Source organism: Pongo abelii, chromosome 4 (assembly GCF_028885655.2).
Source record: "Pongo abelii isolate AG06213 chromosome 4, NHGRI_mPonAbe1-v2.0_pri, whole genome shotgun sequence".
NCBI lineage: Eukaryota > Metazoa > Chordata > Mammalia > Primates > Hominidae > Pongo > Pongo abelii.
In genome coordinates this window covers 29,889,523-29,907,589 of record NC_071989.2, presented here as the reverse complement: position 1 = coordinate 29,907,589, position 18,067 = coordinate 29,889,523, and the positions used below count along the sequence as shown (strand labels likewise).

Below are 18,067 nucleotides of genomic sequence, written 5' to 3'. Positions count from 1 at the left end.
TGTTTCTTCCAGTGGTTGTTGGTTAGCTGGATTTCACAGCTGTTGGAATTATGAGGTTGTTAGTTTTCAAGAGTACTGTGAATCTGGGACAGCATGATGGGATTAGGGAAAGTTAAAGGGTCATGAATCTTCTGTTCTTACCTAGATTCAATGATTTTTCTTGAGTAAACACTGAGTAATTGAAAGCTTTTGTTTTCGGATTCTGAAAATATTAATTTTGACGTTTTTTTCTCCCAGCATTCTCATCACTTTTATGGAGGAGTGCATTTTCAAATATCTTTACTCTACCATTTAAAAATTGTCCTCCAAGACCCATATTTAAAGAAATTTTCTTTTCAGTTCACACGATTTATTATGCTTTTGTATCTGAAATGTATTAAGTGGTAATATCTTATGATTTTTTTTTGTGATAGAATGACAAAGTATATGGACAATTTTATTCTCACTGCTATAATTTCCAGCTCTTTTATAAAGCCATGTGTCCAGATCTGGTAAATGAAATGTAGGCAAAAATCATGTCACCCTCAGTTGTCATGGCTGGTTATGGGGTGTATAATTTTGAGCTAGAAATAGAGCTAGCAATTCTTCTCAAGCCATTTTTAAAGACAGAAATCTGTGCCATAGACTGACAAAGATTGACTCTGGCAGAATTCCTTCAGAAACATGCGTTATTAACCCAAGTTCTTAACTAGTTATGAATAGTTTTTATTTATAGTCTGTTATTCCAGGATCAAAAAATGTAAATGGTGGTACACATACACCAGTATATAAAGGCATAATTCTTAGAATTGGTTGAGATGAGAGCTATAAGGTCAGCCGAGAGAAGGAACGAGTAGACCCCAAACTCAGGCAAGCAAATTTTTATTAACCTGCTGGGCTGCTCCACTGTAAACAGAGGAGGCAGCCCCGTTTACAGGTTGCTGTGGGGTTTTATAGGTCAAGGGGCTAGGTTGGGGTAGGGGAAACTGAGTAGGGTTGCAGGTGTTTCAACCATTTCCTGGAAATGTTTTGTCTGCTCGGCTGGGCAAGGTGGGCAGATGTCTTAACTGTACCCTGGAACTGTTTACCAGTTCTACTGAAAGTCTTGTACAAGCGGCTGTGGAAAAGTTGAGGGGGTGTTTGTAGGTGGTCACAAAGGACTGTATTGCCAAGTTCATGGAGGAGATGGAGGGGTAGCTTGGGTCTCTAACATTCCAGCCTTTAATAGGTCATAAAGTAAGAGAGGCAACGTTATTGTCTGACTGCTTGTAGCTGGGGAGGGGCGGCGTGGAAGGGGAAAGGCTGGGGGTTTCGGATGGTTGTTTTTGAAGCCATCAGTATTCTTGAAGAAGCAGCATATCTTGAACTGTCCTATGGGTGAAGGCTTTCATGCGGTCCTGTAAAAACTGGGTAAGGAGACGTATGAAGCAGGGTCCAAGAGCTGAGAGAAGAAGGACGCCTATAGCCGGGTGAAGGAGGGGAAGTAGCCAGGGCGACCAAGAGCTAAGGGACCATGACGGCCAGAGGGACCAGGTAGAGGATGTGTTTTTTTTGGGGGGTGGGTGGGTGGAGGTGGGGCTTGGTTTTATCGTTTTTTGACTGCATCTTGTACTAGGCCTGATTGATTGAGATAAAAGCAGCACTGTTTATCTAAAAAGATGCAGAGCCTTCCTTTTTCAGCAGTGAGCAAATTAAGGCTTCCGTGATTTTGAAGAACTACTGCTGCTAAGGAGTCTACCTGTGATTGGAGGGTTGAAATAGTGTTAGCTAAGTCTTTTAAACTGCCTTTAAGATCTTGTGAGAGACAGTGATAGTACATGAGGGAAGTAGAAGGCCCCGACTCTCTGGTTCCAACCACAGTAGTCATTTCTAGCCCTACTAGGAGGGGTATTAACTGAACGGCACTGCATTGGCACACTTTAGTTTTTACAGGGATTCATAGGCTTTCGTTTCCGGGGCAATGTTAATTTTGGGGCTTAGAAAAACCAGAGTACAGGTACCAGTCCAGTTGGTAGGGAGGTAGAGGTAGGTGGAGGTATAGCACAGGAAGAATATTCTTTGGCTAGGTAAACAAAATTGGTTGTGTATGTTAAAAAGGTGTGTAAGCTTGTGGTCTTTGTGTATCCATGCTCCTAGGGTGCTTGTAAGGCAGCTGTGATGAGTGGCTGTAGGGGTTATATGAGTGGCTTGTAGGCAGCTGTGATGAAGGCTGAACCTGGTTATTTTCCTAGTGGAGGAGAAACTGTTTTGTGTCTACCAGGAGTTTGTGGTTACTGTTTAATAGAGGGATTAGGAGATATTCGTTTGGGGTTGTGGGGGTGAGCTTTATAGGGGAATGGAGTCCAGGGTTGAAGGGATAGGCAGGGTAGGTGTATTTTGTTGCAGTATCTTGAGTTTATGTTGTGTAGTACAGTGGTGTTAATTTTCAGGGGGACAGAAAAGCTCATAGTAACCCAGAAACTGGAAATGTTAGTATGGTCACCTGGGCCTTGGAGTTGCAGAGTGAATTTGTGAAGTTGCAGTGAAGTTGCAGTGGTTTGAAGGTAGGTGTCTTAGGATGTGACCTGAGGGGAGGTGGCATTGGATGCATAGAGGGGCTTGAGAAGCTAAGAAGCTGTTGGTGGCTATAGGATCGAGGATGGGCTTAGTATGGTTGGTATAGGGGGAACCATTATGGAAATAGGGGCACATTTACAGAACTGCTTGCCTTATTGTGTTGGGAGGTTTTCCATTTTGGAAAAGGAATTGGAGAGACGTATTAAGGACTGTAAATCTCAGTAGGTAGGGGTATGACTTTAATTACTTGGTCAAGGAAAACAACTGCATATCCAGCAATTTTGGGGGAGCCGGTAGGCCCAGAAGAGGAGCCATCTATGAATAGTTGGTCATAGGGATTGTTGAGAGGTTCAGAGGAAATATTTGGGAAATGTGGCTGTAGATGGTCCAGGACATCAGTCCAAGAATGAGTAAGAGGGGAAGAAGATACAGGGAGTAAGGATGCTGGGTTGAGGGGAGCACTTTTGGCAAGACTGGATTTGGGATTTTCAATAAAGAGGGCATGGGGTGACTGAACTCAGGAAGGAGAGAGGGAGCTTAATGCCTGGGAGGAGAGGAGATCCTGTAAATTGTAAGGGCAGTGGATGGTGGTGCTTTGGCCAAGTGTTAGTTTTTTGCTTTCCAGAGCTAAAACGGCCACCACTGCTAATGCTCTAAGACAGGTTGGCCATCCTTTGAAGTGTGGTCTAATAGTTTAGAGAGATAGGCTAAAGGGACAAAGGAAGGAGGATCCTCTTTCTGTTGCCCTAAGACACCGAGGGTTATCCCTCGGCTTTTGGCAGTGTAGAGAATGAAGGTTGGGAGCTATTGGGTAAGGACAGGGAAGATGCAGTGACAAGAGTGGTTTGGAGTTTATGGACACTGGGAAGTATGTTACGTGTGGGACTTAGGGGTTCATTGAGGGAGCCTTTGTCTGCTTCATAGAGGGGGTGAGCCAGGAGGGCAAAGTTGGGAATTTATATCCTAAGGAACCCTGCCAGTCCTAAGCAAGAGAATTTTATTTTTTGAGGAAGGTGGAGGCAAGCTGTTTATTAAGGCTGCCCATGCCAGGGTCATGGCTCAGACCCCGAGGGAGAGTTTGACTCCTAAGTATGTTACTGTTGGGGTGGATAGTTGGGCTTTGGAGGGGGAGACCCTATATCCTTTGCTAGCAAGAAAGTTTAGAAGGGTAATGGTGTGAGTTTGAGAGTCTTTTAGGGAGGGGCTCCAGAGAAGGAGATCATCTACGCATTGAAGGAGATGGCTGGGGGACAGGTTTAAGGAGGTGACATCTTGGGCTAGAGCTTGTCCAGAGAAGTGAGGGCTGTCCCTGAAGCCTTGAGGGAGGATGGTCCATGCGAGTTGTGATTGAAAAGTGTAAGGATTAGTCCAGGTGAAGGCAAAGAGGTTTTGGGAATCAGGGTGTAGGTGAATGGTAAAGAAGGCATCATTTAAGTCAATCGTGGTGTAGTGAGTGGTGTTGGAGAGGATGAGAGACAGAAGTGTGTAGGGATTAGGGACTATGGGATGAATAGTGAGGACAGCCTAATTGATGACTTGGAGGCCCTGGACAAGTTGGTACGAGCCGTCTGATTTCTTAACAAGGAAGATGGGGATGTTATATAGAGAGTAAGTTGGTCTAAGGATACTGCATGAGTAGAGTTTGTTTATAATGGGCTGTAGGCCTTTTTGGTGGGTGAGAGAGATGGGGTATTGGGGTACACTGGGAAATTTGGAGGGGTCTTTTAAGTGGATTTTTATGGGATAATGGTAAGCAGCTAGGGACGGGGTGGTGGTGTCCCATACTACTGGGTTAATGAGACAGGCAGGGAGTGGGTACTGGGGAGAGGGGTCAGGGGCCAGACTAGTGGAAAGGAGCAGGAGGGACTTTGGTTGAGGGAGGCAGGAAAAGGTGATAGAAGCCTTAAATTTGGTTAAGAGGTCTCAGCCTAGAATGAGAGTAGGGCAGGGAGGCATGATAAGGAAAGAGTGTGAGAAAATGGTATTAAACAGGGAACAGGACAGGGGGCCAGTGGCACAGAAATTGGAGACAAGTCCATCAACTCCCACAACTGAGACCTGAGAGGGATGATCTGGTCCTGCAAATTTATGTAAAGCAGAGTGGGTGGCTCCGTTATTGATTAAAAAAGAGATTGGCTTACCTGCCACTAGTAGAGTTACCCCGGGCTCCAATGCAATGATGGCAGAGGGGGTCGGGGGCCCTGGGCCCCATCAGTCTTTACCGGCCAGGCCGAGGAGCTGTGGGAGTGCGAGTGATTCTTCACTTTTTGGCTCGATGAGGGGACAACGGCTTGGGGGGCCAGGCTTTTTTGTTTGCCTGTAAAGAGGGCAGTCAGATTTCCAGTGGACTGTTGGCAGACTGGGCAGGGGCTCTTCGGTACTTGTGGGTTAGGACACACCCTTGCCCAGTGGCCTTCTTTGCCACACTTTAAGCAGGCCCTAGGAGGAAGACTGCAATTGGGTCTTTTGTGCCCTTGGGTGCTATTGCCAGGTTGGTGAATAGCTGCGGCTAGTAGCTGGTATTTGGCACGATCTTGTTGGGCCTTATTTATTTTTTCCTGCTCATCCCTATCATTAAAGACTTTGAAAGGCAGGTTGAGAAGGTCTTGTTGTGGGGTTTGAGGACCTTCTTTGGCTTTTTTAAGTTTATGCCAGATGTCGGGAGCTGACTGGGAGATAAAATGGATATTAAGAACTACAGTGCTTTCTTGGGTAGCAGGATCAATGCAGGCATATTTTTGAGAGCCTCTGTAAGGCGGGAGAGAAATTTAGTGCGAATTTTATCTGCCTTCTGGGAAATTTCTTTGAATTTTTTTTTTTTTAATTTACAGCTTTGTGAGCAAATTTGTTAAGGCCTGCAATGAGGCAAGTGACCATATGGTTACGGGATGCTTGGCCAGGGTCTGTGGGTTGGTATTCCCAGGAGGGCTCTTCTCAGGGGACTACGGTGGCCCCTACTGGCTTAGTAGGATCTTGCCATGGAGGTCATCAGCGTGTGCCTGGGCCGTGAGCCACGCTCTTTCCTTTTCTTCCGGAAGGAGGGTAGAAGAGGGAATGATATAAGGATCATGAGATGTTTCAACTCTTTGATATAAGTATCAGGATCAGAGGAGAAGGACCTGCCTGAGACGCTTTTCGATTTGGGAAAGATTAGTAAGAGAGAAAGGAACATGGACACAGACAATTCCTTCAGCGCTAGCAAACTTCCAGAGGGGAAGTATGGGAGCTGGTTGTTGGGCATGTTGGGTCCGAGAGCAGGTAAGGGTTGGAGATGGAGAGGACTCAGAATCGGAAGCGGGGTGGTTAGAGAGAGGAGTAAGAGGGGCAATGCTGGGACAGGAGCCTATGGTCATGGTCATGATGTTCTGGAGGAGGAACAGGATGAGTCCGGGGACGGGGGAAGTCTGCAGGGTCAAAGGAGGAGTCGTCGGTTGGTAGACAAGTGAGGTCTGCTGAGAGCAAGTCGGATTTATAATGGGCGACGAGGATTTGGAAAGTGGAGCAGGACTGGCAAAGGGAAGGGCAGTTACAGAGGGTGAAGAAAGCCTGAACATAAGGAATTTCAGACCATTTCCCACTGCATGGCAAAAATTGTCTAAGTACCTGAGTATATTGAAATCAAAAAGACCATTTGCAGGCCACTGGGAGCCATTGTTTAATTTATATTGTGGTCAAGTCATATTACAATATAAAATAAGCCTCTCGGGACGAACCTCTGAACGGAGGCCGAGAGTGTTGAGGTTCTGCAAGAGGCACCCCGGGGGGAATACTTTTAGACAGAGTAGAGTGAGAGGCTCGCATAGTGGAAGGAGGAGGGGGCAGAGGAAGAAGAGACTGCCGGTGGCTAGGACAGCAGGAGAGGGCGTCTCCAGTACCAGGGGCCTTGTTTAGTATACGGAAGGCAACCACAGAGTCTGGCATCCCTGAAACGGAGATGCCAGAGGCCTACAGACGGGAGGGAGCCTTTGGCCCAGCGCTGGGTCTTTCAGGAAGACAGAGATGGTCAAGGGTCCTGGGTAAATGGCAAGAGTCTCTCTTACTCACCTCTGTGTAGACTCTAGTGATGAATGAAGTTGCCAACAATGGGGGGGTCCGAGAAATCCCCCTGGTCTTCGGCAGGTTCAGGAAGGGGAGGGTGGCCGGGAGATAGGGAAGGGAACTGAGGCTCCAGCGCATCACGACGAGTGAGCCCGGGAGGAGTGAGGGAGCAAAAAGGAGAGGGAAAGGGAGATAGAGAGTGTCCTCTAGGGACACCCAGCCAGAGCCTACCCCTTCCTGGGTTTCCGCACCGAAAGGTAAGGTTAGCCAAGAGAAGGAACGGAACGAGTGGACCCCAAAGTCAGGCAAGCAAGTTTTTATTAACCTGCTGGGCTGCTCCACTGTAAACAGAGGAGGCAGCCCCTTTTACAGGCTGCTGTGGGGTTTCATAGGGCAAGGGGTTAGGTTCGGGTGGGGGAAACTGAGTAGGGTTGCAGGTGTTGCAACTGTTTCGTGGAAATGTTTTTGCCTGCTCGGCTAGGCAAGGTGGACAGATGTCTTAACCGCATACTGGAACTGTTTACCAGTTCTACTGAAAGTCTTGCACAAGCAGCTGTAGAAAAGGGTGGGGGGTGCTTGTAGGTGGTCACAAAGGACTGTATTGGGAAGGTCATGGAGGAGCAGGAGGGGTAGCTTAGATCTCTAACAAGAGCTTCTTCATCTAATATTTACTGTACCATTTTCTTATTTGTAAAAGGAAGATTTGCAGAATCATCTAAATACCCATCCAACAGAGGTTCCGTGATTCATGTATTTTTCAAGACAGCCATACACTAAAATTATAAGATCATAAGAATATCAATTATATTCTACCAATGCAATACAAGGTATCCTTTACTCTCTTTAAATAATAGCTAGCTCACTTCAAATTCAACATTCCTAGTGAATCTCTACATGGTGATACAGCCTTCTTTGTAGCTGCTACTTTTAATTCTCTAAGGGAGTCTTTCTGCGGTATGTAAATACATTTGTTTCACTTCAGCACCCTGCTCTTTAATCATGGGAAAATGTCCTACAGTGGACATGGACTATATCAGACACTCTATTTGGCTTACTGTGATAATTCTTGAATTTTCATTTAACATCAACAAAAATGTTAAGATAAAAGTTATTGTTAGTCTTGAAATTATTTTTGGCAGGAATATTTTTAAAATACGTTTATATTGAATTCTTTAAATAATTTCAACAACCTCACAATCAGTAGAATTTTATATATTATTTTTCAAATTTTTCTCAAAAAATTTACAAGTAATGCTTTTCTTCACTCCTCCCCACAAAATGTATATCAAGAGGAAATAATGAATTTATGGAATAATATCATGTTTGATGACGTTAATTGTCCTCTTCTAGAATATTAAATGTTGAACAATAAAATCTCCCTGAATTTTTATAACTAGAGACGCCTCTGTGATACTCTTATATTAAATACAAGATGCTAATGGGTGAAAAACAAATACATAAAACTGCATTAAAATATTTTATATAATTAAATTTTGAATAAAGAGATGGATTAATGAAGTAGGTGAGGCAAATAACATGATATATTTACCACTGTGCAAAACTATGCTTCTCTAGACACAGATCTTAACAGTTAAGTAAAGAGGAATACTAAACATTGAACCATCCTAGTTTACACATAAAAAAAGGTAGAAGGATGAGCGTTGGATAAGAACTTACAAGATATTATTAATTATGTAGCTTTTCTGGATTGTATCAGTTGCTATTCCTTCATAATAACTTAGCACAAATATTACTCCTTAAAACATAATAACTTCAGGTAACCAGTGACAACAGTTTTACCTGAGTCTCACATGCCTCTCCTGAAAGTTGTCAATACAATAAGAAAAGAGCTATAACCATCAAACACGAGGAGCAGCGGGCTGCACATTCAACCTCAGGAAAAGGACATTCTTGAGCACACTAACCTCAGAGATTTGGTGTCAGGTCTTTCTATTTGTCAATTATCACATATACAGATAAGAACATATTTTTATCATTTTGAGCTACAACAGGTTTGCACAGGGCAACATCTCATGCTCAAATGTATTGTGTTTTAGGCATGCTTTGACTATTGTCATGTTTGACAATTAGGCTGGTGGAGTCCTTCAGGAAGGAGATGCTGAAATGAGATTAAGATGCCAGCAGTAAAAGATATGTTAAAGTTATAAAAGATAGAAGGAAGGGGAAAAAAAACAAAATTGGGAAGCAAATGCCTTTAAATGTTGAAACTGTACCTATAATCTGCTCTAGCAAATGCACCATCTTCTGATAGCATCTGCTATATTGTATACTATGTTGTTGACCTTGTAGTAGTATTTGAGGCATTTTTCAGGTTACTTTTTCTTCAGTGTCCAGAATGTTGGATAACATGAAGATAAAATAGGCACTGACATTTTTGAATTCATAAGATGCCTGAGTATTGCACTAATCTTCACCATTCCACCCACGTTGCAGTAATATTTGTGATTTAGTAGATTGGTTATTGATGGAGATAGAAATGTTAGTTTCAGAGCCCTCCACTTTATCTTTTCTACTACAATAGCTTTTACTCTATAGTGTAAGAGCAAATGTGAGAAGTACTACAATTGCCAAGTGTCTCTCTCAATTATATATTTGGAAACTCAAAAGTCCTGCTGTAATGATAACTTTAACCATGACCCCATCCATTATCTGGCCTCTGTATAATATCTTTCTAATGGGAGTTTGTAGGGATTATGGTACTTTTGGTCTTCAGAAGCATCTGCCTATGCACCGCTAGTCCATGTGTGAAAGATTCAGATTTCCCAACAAGAACACTAAGCTTGTTATAACAGACTTACTTGGGCTAAAGGCTGAATCGTGTTTGAAGCTCAGGAACTCCAACTAGTAAATCCTGGGCTTGATCTTTTGAATTATTTTCTCTCCCATTACAGGAGATAAGGTGCTTTGCAAGCTACCAAGACACATTTTGCACTTTGTACTTAGTCACCAATTATTCCCTTTGCGAGCTACCAAAAAGATGTTTTACACTTCATATTCAGTCACCAATGTCAGAACTGTTCCCAGCCTGACGATGTCACTATATAGGACACTGAGAAATAAATTTAATAACAACCAACCAATTTAATTTTCCTCGTACACATTATCTGTCACTCTTTACTTTTCATAGTACTAAACAATTATAACAACCTGGGTATTTCTCTCCACTGGAATATTACCATATCTCCTAAGGTTAAACTTCAGAAATTGGACCACAGTTTTGTACCATAGACTATCCATGCCCTACATACCTTACAAGATTAGATCATCATTAACGGTCAGGTAGTGAGAGATCTAGTCCCAAATCCACATTTTTCCAGCAGCATCCTTGAATCACTCCTGATACTAAGTGTGTTAATTTGGCTACCTGGAAAGTAGAATATCTGAGAGGTAGAAATATCAGCATTTTATTGTGCAAGACAAAAGGAAAAGGAATGAGTTAGTTAGGAAAGTCTTCGGACTGTAATATCTATCTGAAACTTAAAAGGAAAATTGGGCAAGGAGATCCACCTATTGTGAAACAAATTTGACTCTTCAGAAAGTCAGTGGGGCATTCCAGAATACACATGGTCGTTTTAAAAAGCCCTACATTCAGCAGAAATAGCCAAGCATTGGAAACCTCTGCCTGATTTACAATTGTCTCTTGTTTTTTGCGATCTTAAAATTATTAGCCATATTGGGTAAGATTGTTAATTCATGTGAATTTTATTTCACATTCCAATGCATTGTGTTACCTCAATATGCATTTTGTGACTCTTCAAACTGTTCAATTATTATCCTTTACACTCAATAAAATATTTTAAAGAAATATCCAAACAGTGCGTTACCACAATATCTAGTTTATTTTTATTACTCCACAGTATCCGATATTATGATTGCAGGACACCTTATAGAGGTGGCAGAGATTTTGAGTCTTTAATCTCTTTCATAACTTTCTTATATATACTATATACTATTTGACCAATATCTTCATGTTATATGAATTTTGGACTTAAAGGATTTCTGACTTCTAATTGAGAATGTCCTCAAACTTCAGTTTTTAAAATTGTCATGGATATTTTTGATATTTTCTATTTCACTCTAAATTTTAAAATCAGCTTGTGAATTTCTACACAGAAAAAATCTGGTATTTTGAGAGATATTCTGAAGTGAATTAAAATTTTAAAAATATTAAGCTTTATAACTAATTATTATTGCAAATATTAAATTTTTCAAGAATTCTGTTACTATTTTAGTGTAGATGATTTATCCATCTTTCATTAGATATATTGCTGGTATTTTTTTCTTATCCTTCTAAATTACACATATATAACACCTATATATCATTGCTAGTATTGATTTAAAAAGTGATTTTTAATATTAACTTTGTGTCTATCAAACTTGATTAATTCACTTACTTATTCATTATTAATAGTTTGGTGAATTTTACATTTATACAACTACATTATCTGCAAACTATGAGAGCTGTAATTTTCTTTCTAAGCTTTATACCTTTTCTTTGTATTTATGTCTTATTTCACAATATAAGACCTCCAGTAAATGGCTGAAAACTGTATATTAAATAATGGAATGTTTACCTATAGTCTTATGAATATTAATCCTTATGCTATTTAGGTGAAAGTAGTACCCTCGCCATTTAACAGATGAGAAAATAAGACTCAGTGAATTTCTCTTAGTTTCTCAAAGTCAAATTGTTCCCATGTGAGCAAACTAGCATGAGAAATTCAGTTAACTCGTAATGCTAGGGATTTTCCTTTTTCTACTTTTATCATACCATCTAATTTCGAATTAAGTTAGGAGTGCATTTTCTTCTAAAGTCCTTATTGTTTGTTTTATTTTAATGTTCTGATTGTGTATCCCCTGCCCTAATCATATCATGAAAAATCAATTTCTCCTGCTAAGGACTACAACTAGAGACCTCGTATAGGAAGATTCACTTCCTAGTTTATACGTGCTCAGGACTCGCATAAAAAATACTCCATATCTATATATCAAAATTACATTAGTGAAATCTTATGGAGTATTGTTAACACTTTTCTCTGGAGGGTCTGTAATTATGGTATTAACAACTATTCCTCACAAGATTAGATATTGCATACTAAGTTAAAAGTATTTAAGTGGACTAAATATCCTTTTCAGTCCTTTATTTCAATGTTTCTATGTCTAACCCTAGAAAAGTTAAATACTAAATGTCAAGTAGCCAATCTAATTTTTACTATATATAAAACGAATAATAAAATTTAATTTTAAATGATATTTCTGTACTTCCATATGATCCGTCTGAGCATATTTTTAACTACCTGCATAAGCCCAGTTAAGCCATTTTTGATCCTTTATATGGAAAATGATTATAGAGTCCATTTGATGTTATTAAATTGCATGAAAAAAATCTACATTTCTCTAGTTGATGAATCTCACCCTTGAGTTTCATTTTATTAAACTATAATTATTAGATCCTTTAATATTCATACAGGAAGAGCTTGTATCACATTTTGAGCTCAAAACTAAGCAGTAAGGAGATAAAGTGTAATGGGACAGGAGAATTAAAATAGCTATAGGAGTCTCTTTTCCAAAGTGTCAATCTGTTTAATATCCAAAGTTATAGGCATAAAAATTATATTTTAATATAGATGCTTTACCATGTGTTAAAGATAAAAAAAAATCAATGTTATTTGTTAAAATAGAGTAAGGCAGACTTTATTCAGGACCACTGCTATACATTTGGAGGTCATGGAAATGGTATTTTGTAGTGAGGGAAAAAGATAAGACTCGATTCTAAATACAGTATGGGAAAGTGGGAATTTGTATCCCTTCAGCAGGATGGCAGTCAGTGGATAAAAAAATAACTAAGAGGTAACTTAAAAGTAAGGGGGATTCAGGCTAAATCTATGTAACAGGATTCTTGCTGAAGAGATGTCAAGGTGATTAGACATTACCTAGGGATGGTGGAGGATGGAAATCCTCGCTAATATCAAAGGTGATAAGATTACGAGGGTGGGAGGTTCTTACTGAACTGATTTAGCAGGGCTTCTGCCAAAACTGGATTTTTACAAGCAAGTATACAGATGATCCTAGAAGGTTCAGGAGCCTGAATAAAATTTGGTCAAGACAATCATCTTTGTTACATGTATATTAAGATAGACTTTCTGAAACATTTGATTCTCAATTTTTAAACTGTCTAAATAGCCTATCTAGTCTATATATTAAAATGTGCCTTAAAATATGTATTCCTTTTTTTAGCATTTGAAATAGATGGCATCTGATCCTGCTTCATGTGATTCCTCATTTAGCTCTGGACTCTTTACATCATTAAGGTACCCTGAATATATTCAGTATGGTAAGGAATATTTTAATCATTGTACACAAATAAGTCACAGTCAATTGCTGTATTAGTTCATTCTTGCATTGTTATAGACTACTTGAGACTGGGCAATTTATAAAGAAAAAAGATTTAATTGACTCACAGTTCTGCAGGCTGTAAAGGAAGCATGGCAGAGGAGGCCTCAAGAAACTTATAATTATGGTGGAAGAGGAAGCTGGTACATCTTACATGGCCAGAGAAGAAGGAAAAGAGAGAGGGGGAGGTGCCACATACTTGTAAACAATCAGATACTGTAAGAATTCACTCACTATCATGAGAACATCGGGGGGATCCACTGTCATGATCCAATCACCTCCCATCAAGCTCCTCCTCGAACATTGAGGATTACAGTTCAACATGAGATTTGGGTGGGGACACAAATCCAAACCATATAAATTGCTTATTAGGGTTTTAAGAAGAAATGTATCCAGATCCATCTGTAACTGTCAACAGTTCATAGTTAGAAAAATAAAAAAAAAAAAATCTAGAGTGAATATAAAGAAATTTAAAGATTGAAAAGTGAAATACTCTCACCTACTCATCAGTTAACAAATATTAACTCATATGAAGTGAATATTATGTAGCACATGTTATTCTGTACACTGAAGATATAGGGATGACAAAGAAATTAGAGTTCTGGCCTAAAGGAGTTTACATATTTTAAAAGGATACAGATATTAATCGTTTATACATAAACACATAAGATAATTTCTTGTTCTGAGTGCTAAGATCAAGAGTCTAAGGAGGCATTTGACTGAGAGTGGCTAATGAGAGATTTCTCCTTTAGCTAGCATTGTCAGGAAGATAAAACCCTAATGATGAAAAAAAGGCAGCAGTGAAAATATCTTCTAGAATAATGTTTCAAGCTTAAGGAACACTACAGCAAAGGGCCCTAGTTAAAAATGGACCTGAAATGCTGGAGGGTTATAAACATCACAGTGCTACTACTGTGTTTTTGCACTGTACTTTCATCCTATAGTTGTAATGGTTTCCAGGTTATGGCACTGGTAGAGGATCGTGACTGCAAGTTGTCCAGGTTCTTGGTGTTTTGAACAAAGAATTCGACAAATCTCGCAGCAAAGCAAAGAATGAAGCAACAAAAGAACGAAAGCGGGAATTTATTGAAAACGAAAGCACACTGCACGCGGTGTGGGAGTGGACCTCAGCAGTGGCTCAGAGGCCCAGAACAGAATCTTCTTGGGTCCAAAAACTCCCTACAAGTCTCCCATTGGCCACACGATGCTCACCTCATGTAAATGAAGTGGTAGCCCACACTCAGTCTGATTGGTTACAGAAAGCAGCCAATCAGAAGCTGAAGTGAAGTTACAAAGGTCACAGTCCTGGGCAAATATCTGATTGGTTGCAAAAAGCAACCAATCAGGGGATAGGGTGAAGTTACAAAGTTATACTTCTATGCAAATGAAGGCTCCGCCCACAATCAGTCTGATCGGTTGTGGACAGTAACCATTCAGAGGCAGGAGTGAAGTTACAAAGTTGCAAACAAAGACAGGGCCGGAAATCAGTCTGATTTGTTGCAGACAGCCAATTTTCCATTTGCCACACAGAAAAGGTCAAAGAGAGTAGCCTCTGTTCCTTTTGTTAGATGTGTAAAGTTAGGAGGTTCCTTTCAGTTTAGTTCTAGAAAGTCAGCGTGAAACAGCCTTAGGTTCCCTGCCTCCAGACCCTATCCTCCTTGCTCAGTAACATTCATCCGTAAAAAATGAGTTTTAAAATCTCAAACTAAACTTACTTATAAACAATATGACACCCTGTAAAAGCTGCCTTATTTTGGAAAGCCCTATAACAATATACTTGAATACTCAGGACTTGATATAAAACACATTCATGAAAGAATAGAGAAAATTTATTCTTTTTTGACGTTCTTATGTTTAAAGAAGAACATTTTGCCATTCTTGCTGGTAAGCATATATAGAATATAAGAAAGGAAGAGAACCTAATGTAATGATTACCATCTGTGCAAAACCATATTTCTTTTGGGACCTTACTTTGTCTGCTTCTCACAACAGTCCCATATAATCAATATTGCTTTTTGCCAGTTTAGTAGCCAGAAAACTGTTTTACAGAGGGGAAATGACCAAGTTAATAGGTAGAAGGGGTGATCATGTGGAGATACAGATCTAACCCCATCCTAACTCAAAGTGTGTGATCTCTACTTTTTTCTTTGTTGTCTCAAAAGAAGGAAAATGTGGATGGAGAAAAGGCACTCAACCCATTAGCCTAATGTTGTTCTCTGGTCAATGTATATTGACGAATTTTTGCTTTTATACTTTTGTGACTGGTTCCTTCTTTTTTAGGCTTTTTCTTTGCAGGAATTTAAAAGCAACCTTATGAATATAACATTTGTCAAAAAGAGCAAGTGCCAAGCCAGTTGAGAATAACTTTACAATGTGTACAAGGATTCCAGGTGAAAACATTTTCATCCCTCTGAACAAAAGTGTCAGGCTTTTGAAAAATACTAATTTCTAAATAGTCAGAGATTCTTACATTTTGTGTATGTGGAGCTTTTAAATTCATAACAAATGTAAAGTTTAAAAATTATTTGAAAGTGACAAAACAAAATAAAAACATACCCTTCATTTTAATCCAGGTTCAGAGAAGTTCAGCATCTCAACCATATCTTTATTAAAGAGGCAGACATGCTAATCTAAATATTTTATAAACATTAATGGCTTGAGTATAGCTCAAGAATGCCAAATAAGTGTTTTATAAACTCAACAGATATACAAACAAAACTGAATAAATAGCTATAGTGATATTATAAATTATATCTGTTCATACTAATGCCGAACACTGGAATTTGAAATTGCTAATTAAAGACATTAGTGAATGTCAATACAGCAATATTTTAATGACTCCAAGATAATCCCAAAGCAATCAATTTAGATCAGAATGAGTTTATTGTAAAGTGCCAAAGGTGGAAAAAATGCTTCCTTTGCACGATAAAACAACAATTTCTCAAATGAATAATGCCTAGTCAAAATTTAACTAGATAATTACTTCACTTGCATTTATTAAGGAAATATAACAACTTGGAAGAAAGCTCTTTGGGAAATCATCTCGGAGTTTAGAGTCATCTAATTTTACCTAAACTTCTGAATACACAGAATACATTAATAATGATAACAAACCAGAACAACAGCAGCAGAAAAGAACAACAAAGTTATACGAAATTTATAAGACAAAAGGCAGGGGCCTATTTTATAGCTGGTATGTGTATAAAAATTACCAGATCATTGTAGGAAGGTACTTGGCCTAGTGAGTTAAATGAGAGGATAAGCTTCGGTTTCTATATTTGGTGTCCAGTTTTCCTAGAAGCAGGGAAGAGTGTCTGCTTCTATTTTTATACCTGTATAAGTAAAAACAATGCATGAATTTTGCTTGTTTCCATCTTATTCCAGCAGGATCTGACCATTGTCTAGTTTCTTCATGGTATCACAAAGAAAATGGCCTGGAAAATCACACAAAATATAATATCCTAATTTGTTTAGAAGGGTTGGGTCTAATCTATATCATGGGGTTCTTTTGGATCATGATGACAGCAGCGGAAGACTCAACAAACAATTAAACAATTAAAATCAACAAACAATTAAAATCAAAACTAACAACTATAACAAAGTTCTGAGCTAGTCTGAGATAGTTTAGTCTTCCGATCAGTTGTAGGTGTGTGCAATGATTTGTGGCAATAAGGAAGCAGACAGCAAATATTAAATCTGATAATAATCAGTCATTAGAAAGATATGAAGGCAGAATATTATATGTATTTTGCAACTCCTCCCGTCAAAAAGTAGAATCTATCTCCCCATCCTTTGAATCAAGTCTGGCTTTGTTACTGGGTTTCAACTATAGAATATAGCATAAATGACAGTGTCAGTTCTGAGCATACATTTCAAAAACTCCCAGGTTTTGCTCTCATTCTTTTACAGTTCTGCTGCTATATAAACCAGCCTCAAATAGTCCGAGTCTGTGATATCACCCGGTCACCCCCATCACTTCAGTAGAAGGCCTGCCAATACCTGACATGTGAAAGAGAGCATCTAGGATAAGCCACCTGTCAAATTGTCAACTTTATGCAGATATGCAAGTGACAGGTCTGAGATCAGCCCAGCCCAGTCAACAGAGAAATATCCCAGTAGAATCATTATATAATTAAATAACATTAAAAAAACAACAACTAAGTTTGGGATGATTTGTTGTACACCAAAGACTTGCATGTGACCGAGTGCTAAAAATTGTCCGTTATTTACCCAACATACTTTGGCTTGACCGAACTTTAGTCAGGCTTTTCTCCTCCCTAAATGCCCCTAGCCATTGGCTTGCCTACCAGCTCAAGTAAGCGCTAAAGCACCGTTACAGAACATTCCTCTGAACAGCTCATTCTGAAAATTGGCAGACCACAGAAACATTTTATGTTAAATCATCCTGACCACGTCGTTGGCTCATGTCCACTATCTGCCCTATTATCACAAAGTTCTTGCTAGCACTAACCTCCCTATTTTTTTGCTTTTTTGTTTACTTTTGAGACACTTGCAGATCCTGAGGTTAGAGCGTTTCCCCATTGCGAGAGTGTTTTTGAATAAACTCTCTCCTTACTTGAGTCTGCATTTATTTTTTGTTATACAACTTGAAGAGTTTAAGAGTAAGTGAGGGCCAGGCACGGTGGCTCACGCCTGTAATCCCAGCACTTTGGGAGGCCGAGGCAGGTGGATAACAAGGTCAGGAGTTCAGGACCTCGTCTCTACTAAAAATACAAAAATTAGCCAGGCGTGGTGGCATGCGCCTATAATCCCAGCTACTCTGGAGGCTGAGGCAGAGAATTGCTTGAACCCAGGAGGTGGAGGCTGCAGTGAGCCGAAATCGCACCAGTGCATTCCAGCCTGGGTGACAGAGGGAGACTTCATCTCAAAGAAAAAAAAAAAAAAGAGTAAATGAGTAAGGACCTGGTGAAGTGGCTAAAAGGCCCCTATATATTACACAGCTCAGTTCCGTTTTGTTATTGGAGTATGGTGAGTCAAGTGTGTGACTTGCTCAAAAAGCCAGTGACTCCATACTGTGCAACTAACTGTGGGTTAAAGGGGTGTTTCTTAAACCACATTG

The 18,067-nt window shown here is 39.7% G+C and overlaps 1 long non-coding RNA gene across 1 annotated transcript; it reads left to right on the top strand.

Annotated features, from left to right (window-relative positions):
• The first annotated feature begins 1,273 nt into the window (after positions 1–1,273).
• Positions 1,274–17,092, top strand: LOC112133477 (uncharacterized). The gene is made up of 3 exons (XR_008525190.1): positions 1,274–1,389; positions 12,832–12,928; positions 16,897–17,092. It is a non-coding gene; the product is annotated as an uncharacterized LOC112133477 (long non-coding RNA).
• The last annotated feature ends 975 nt before the right edge of the window (positions 17,093–18,067 follow it).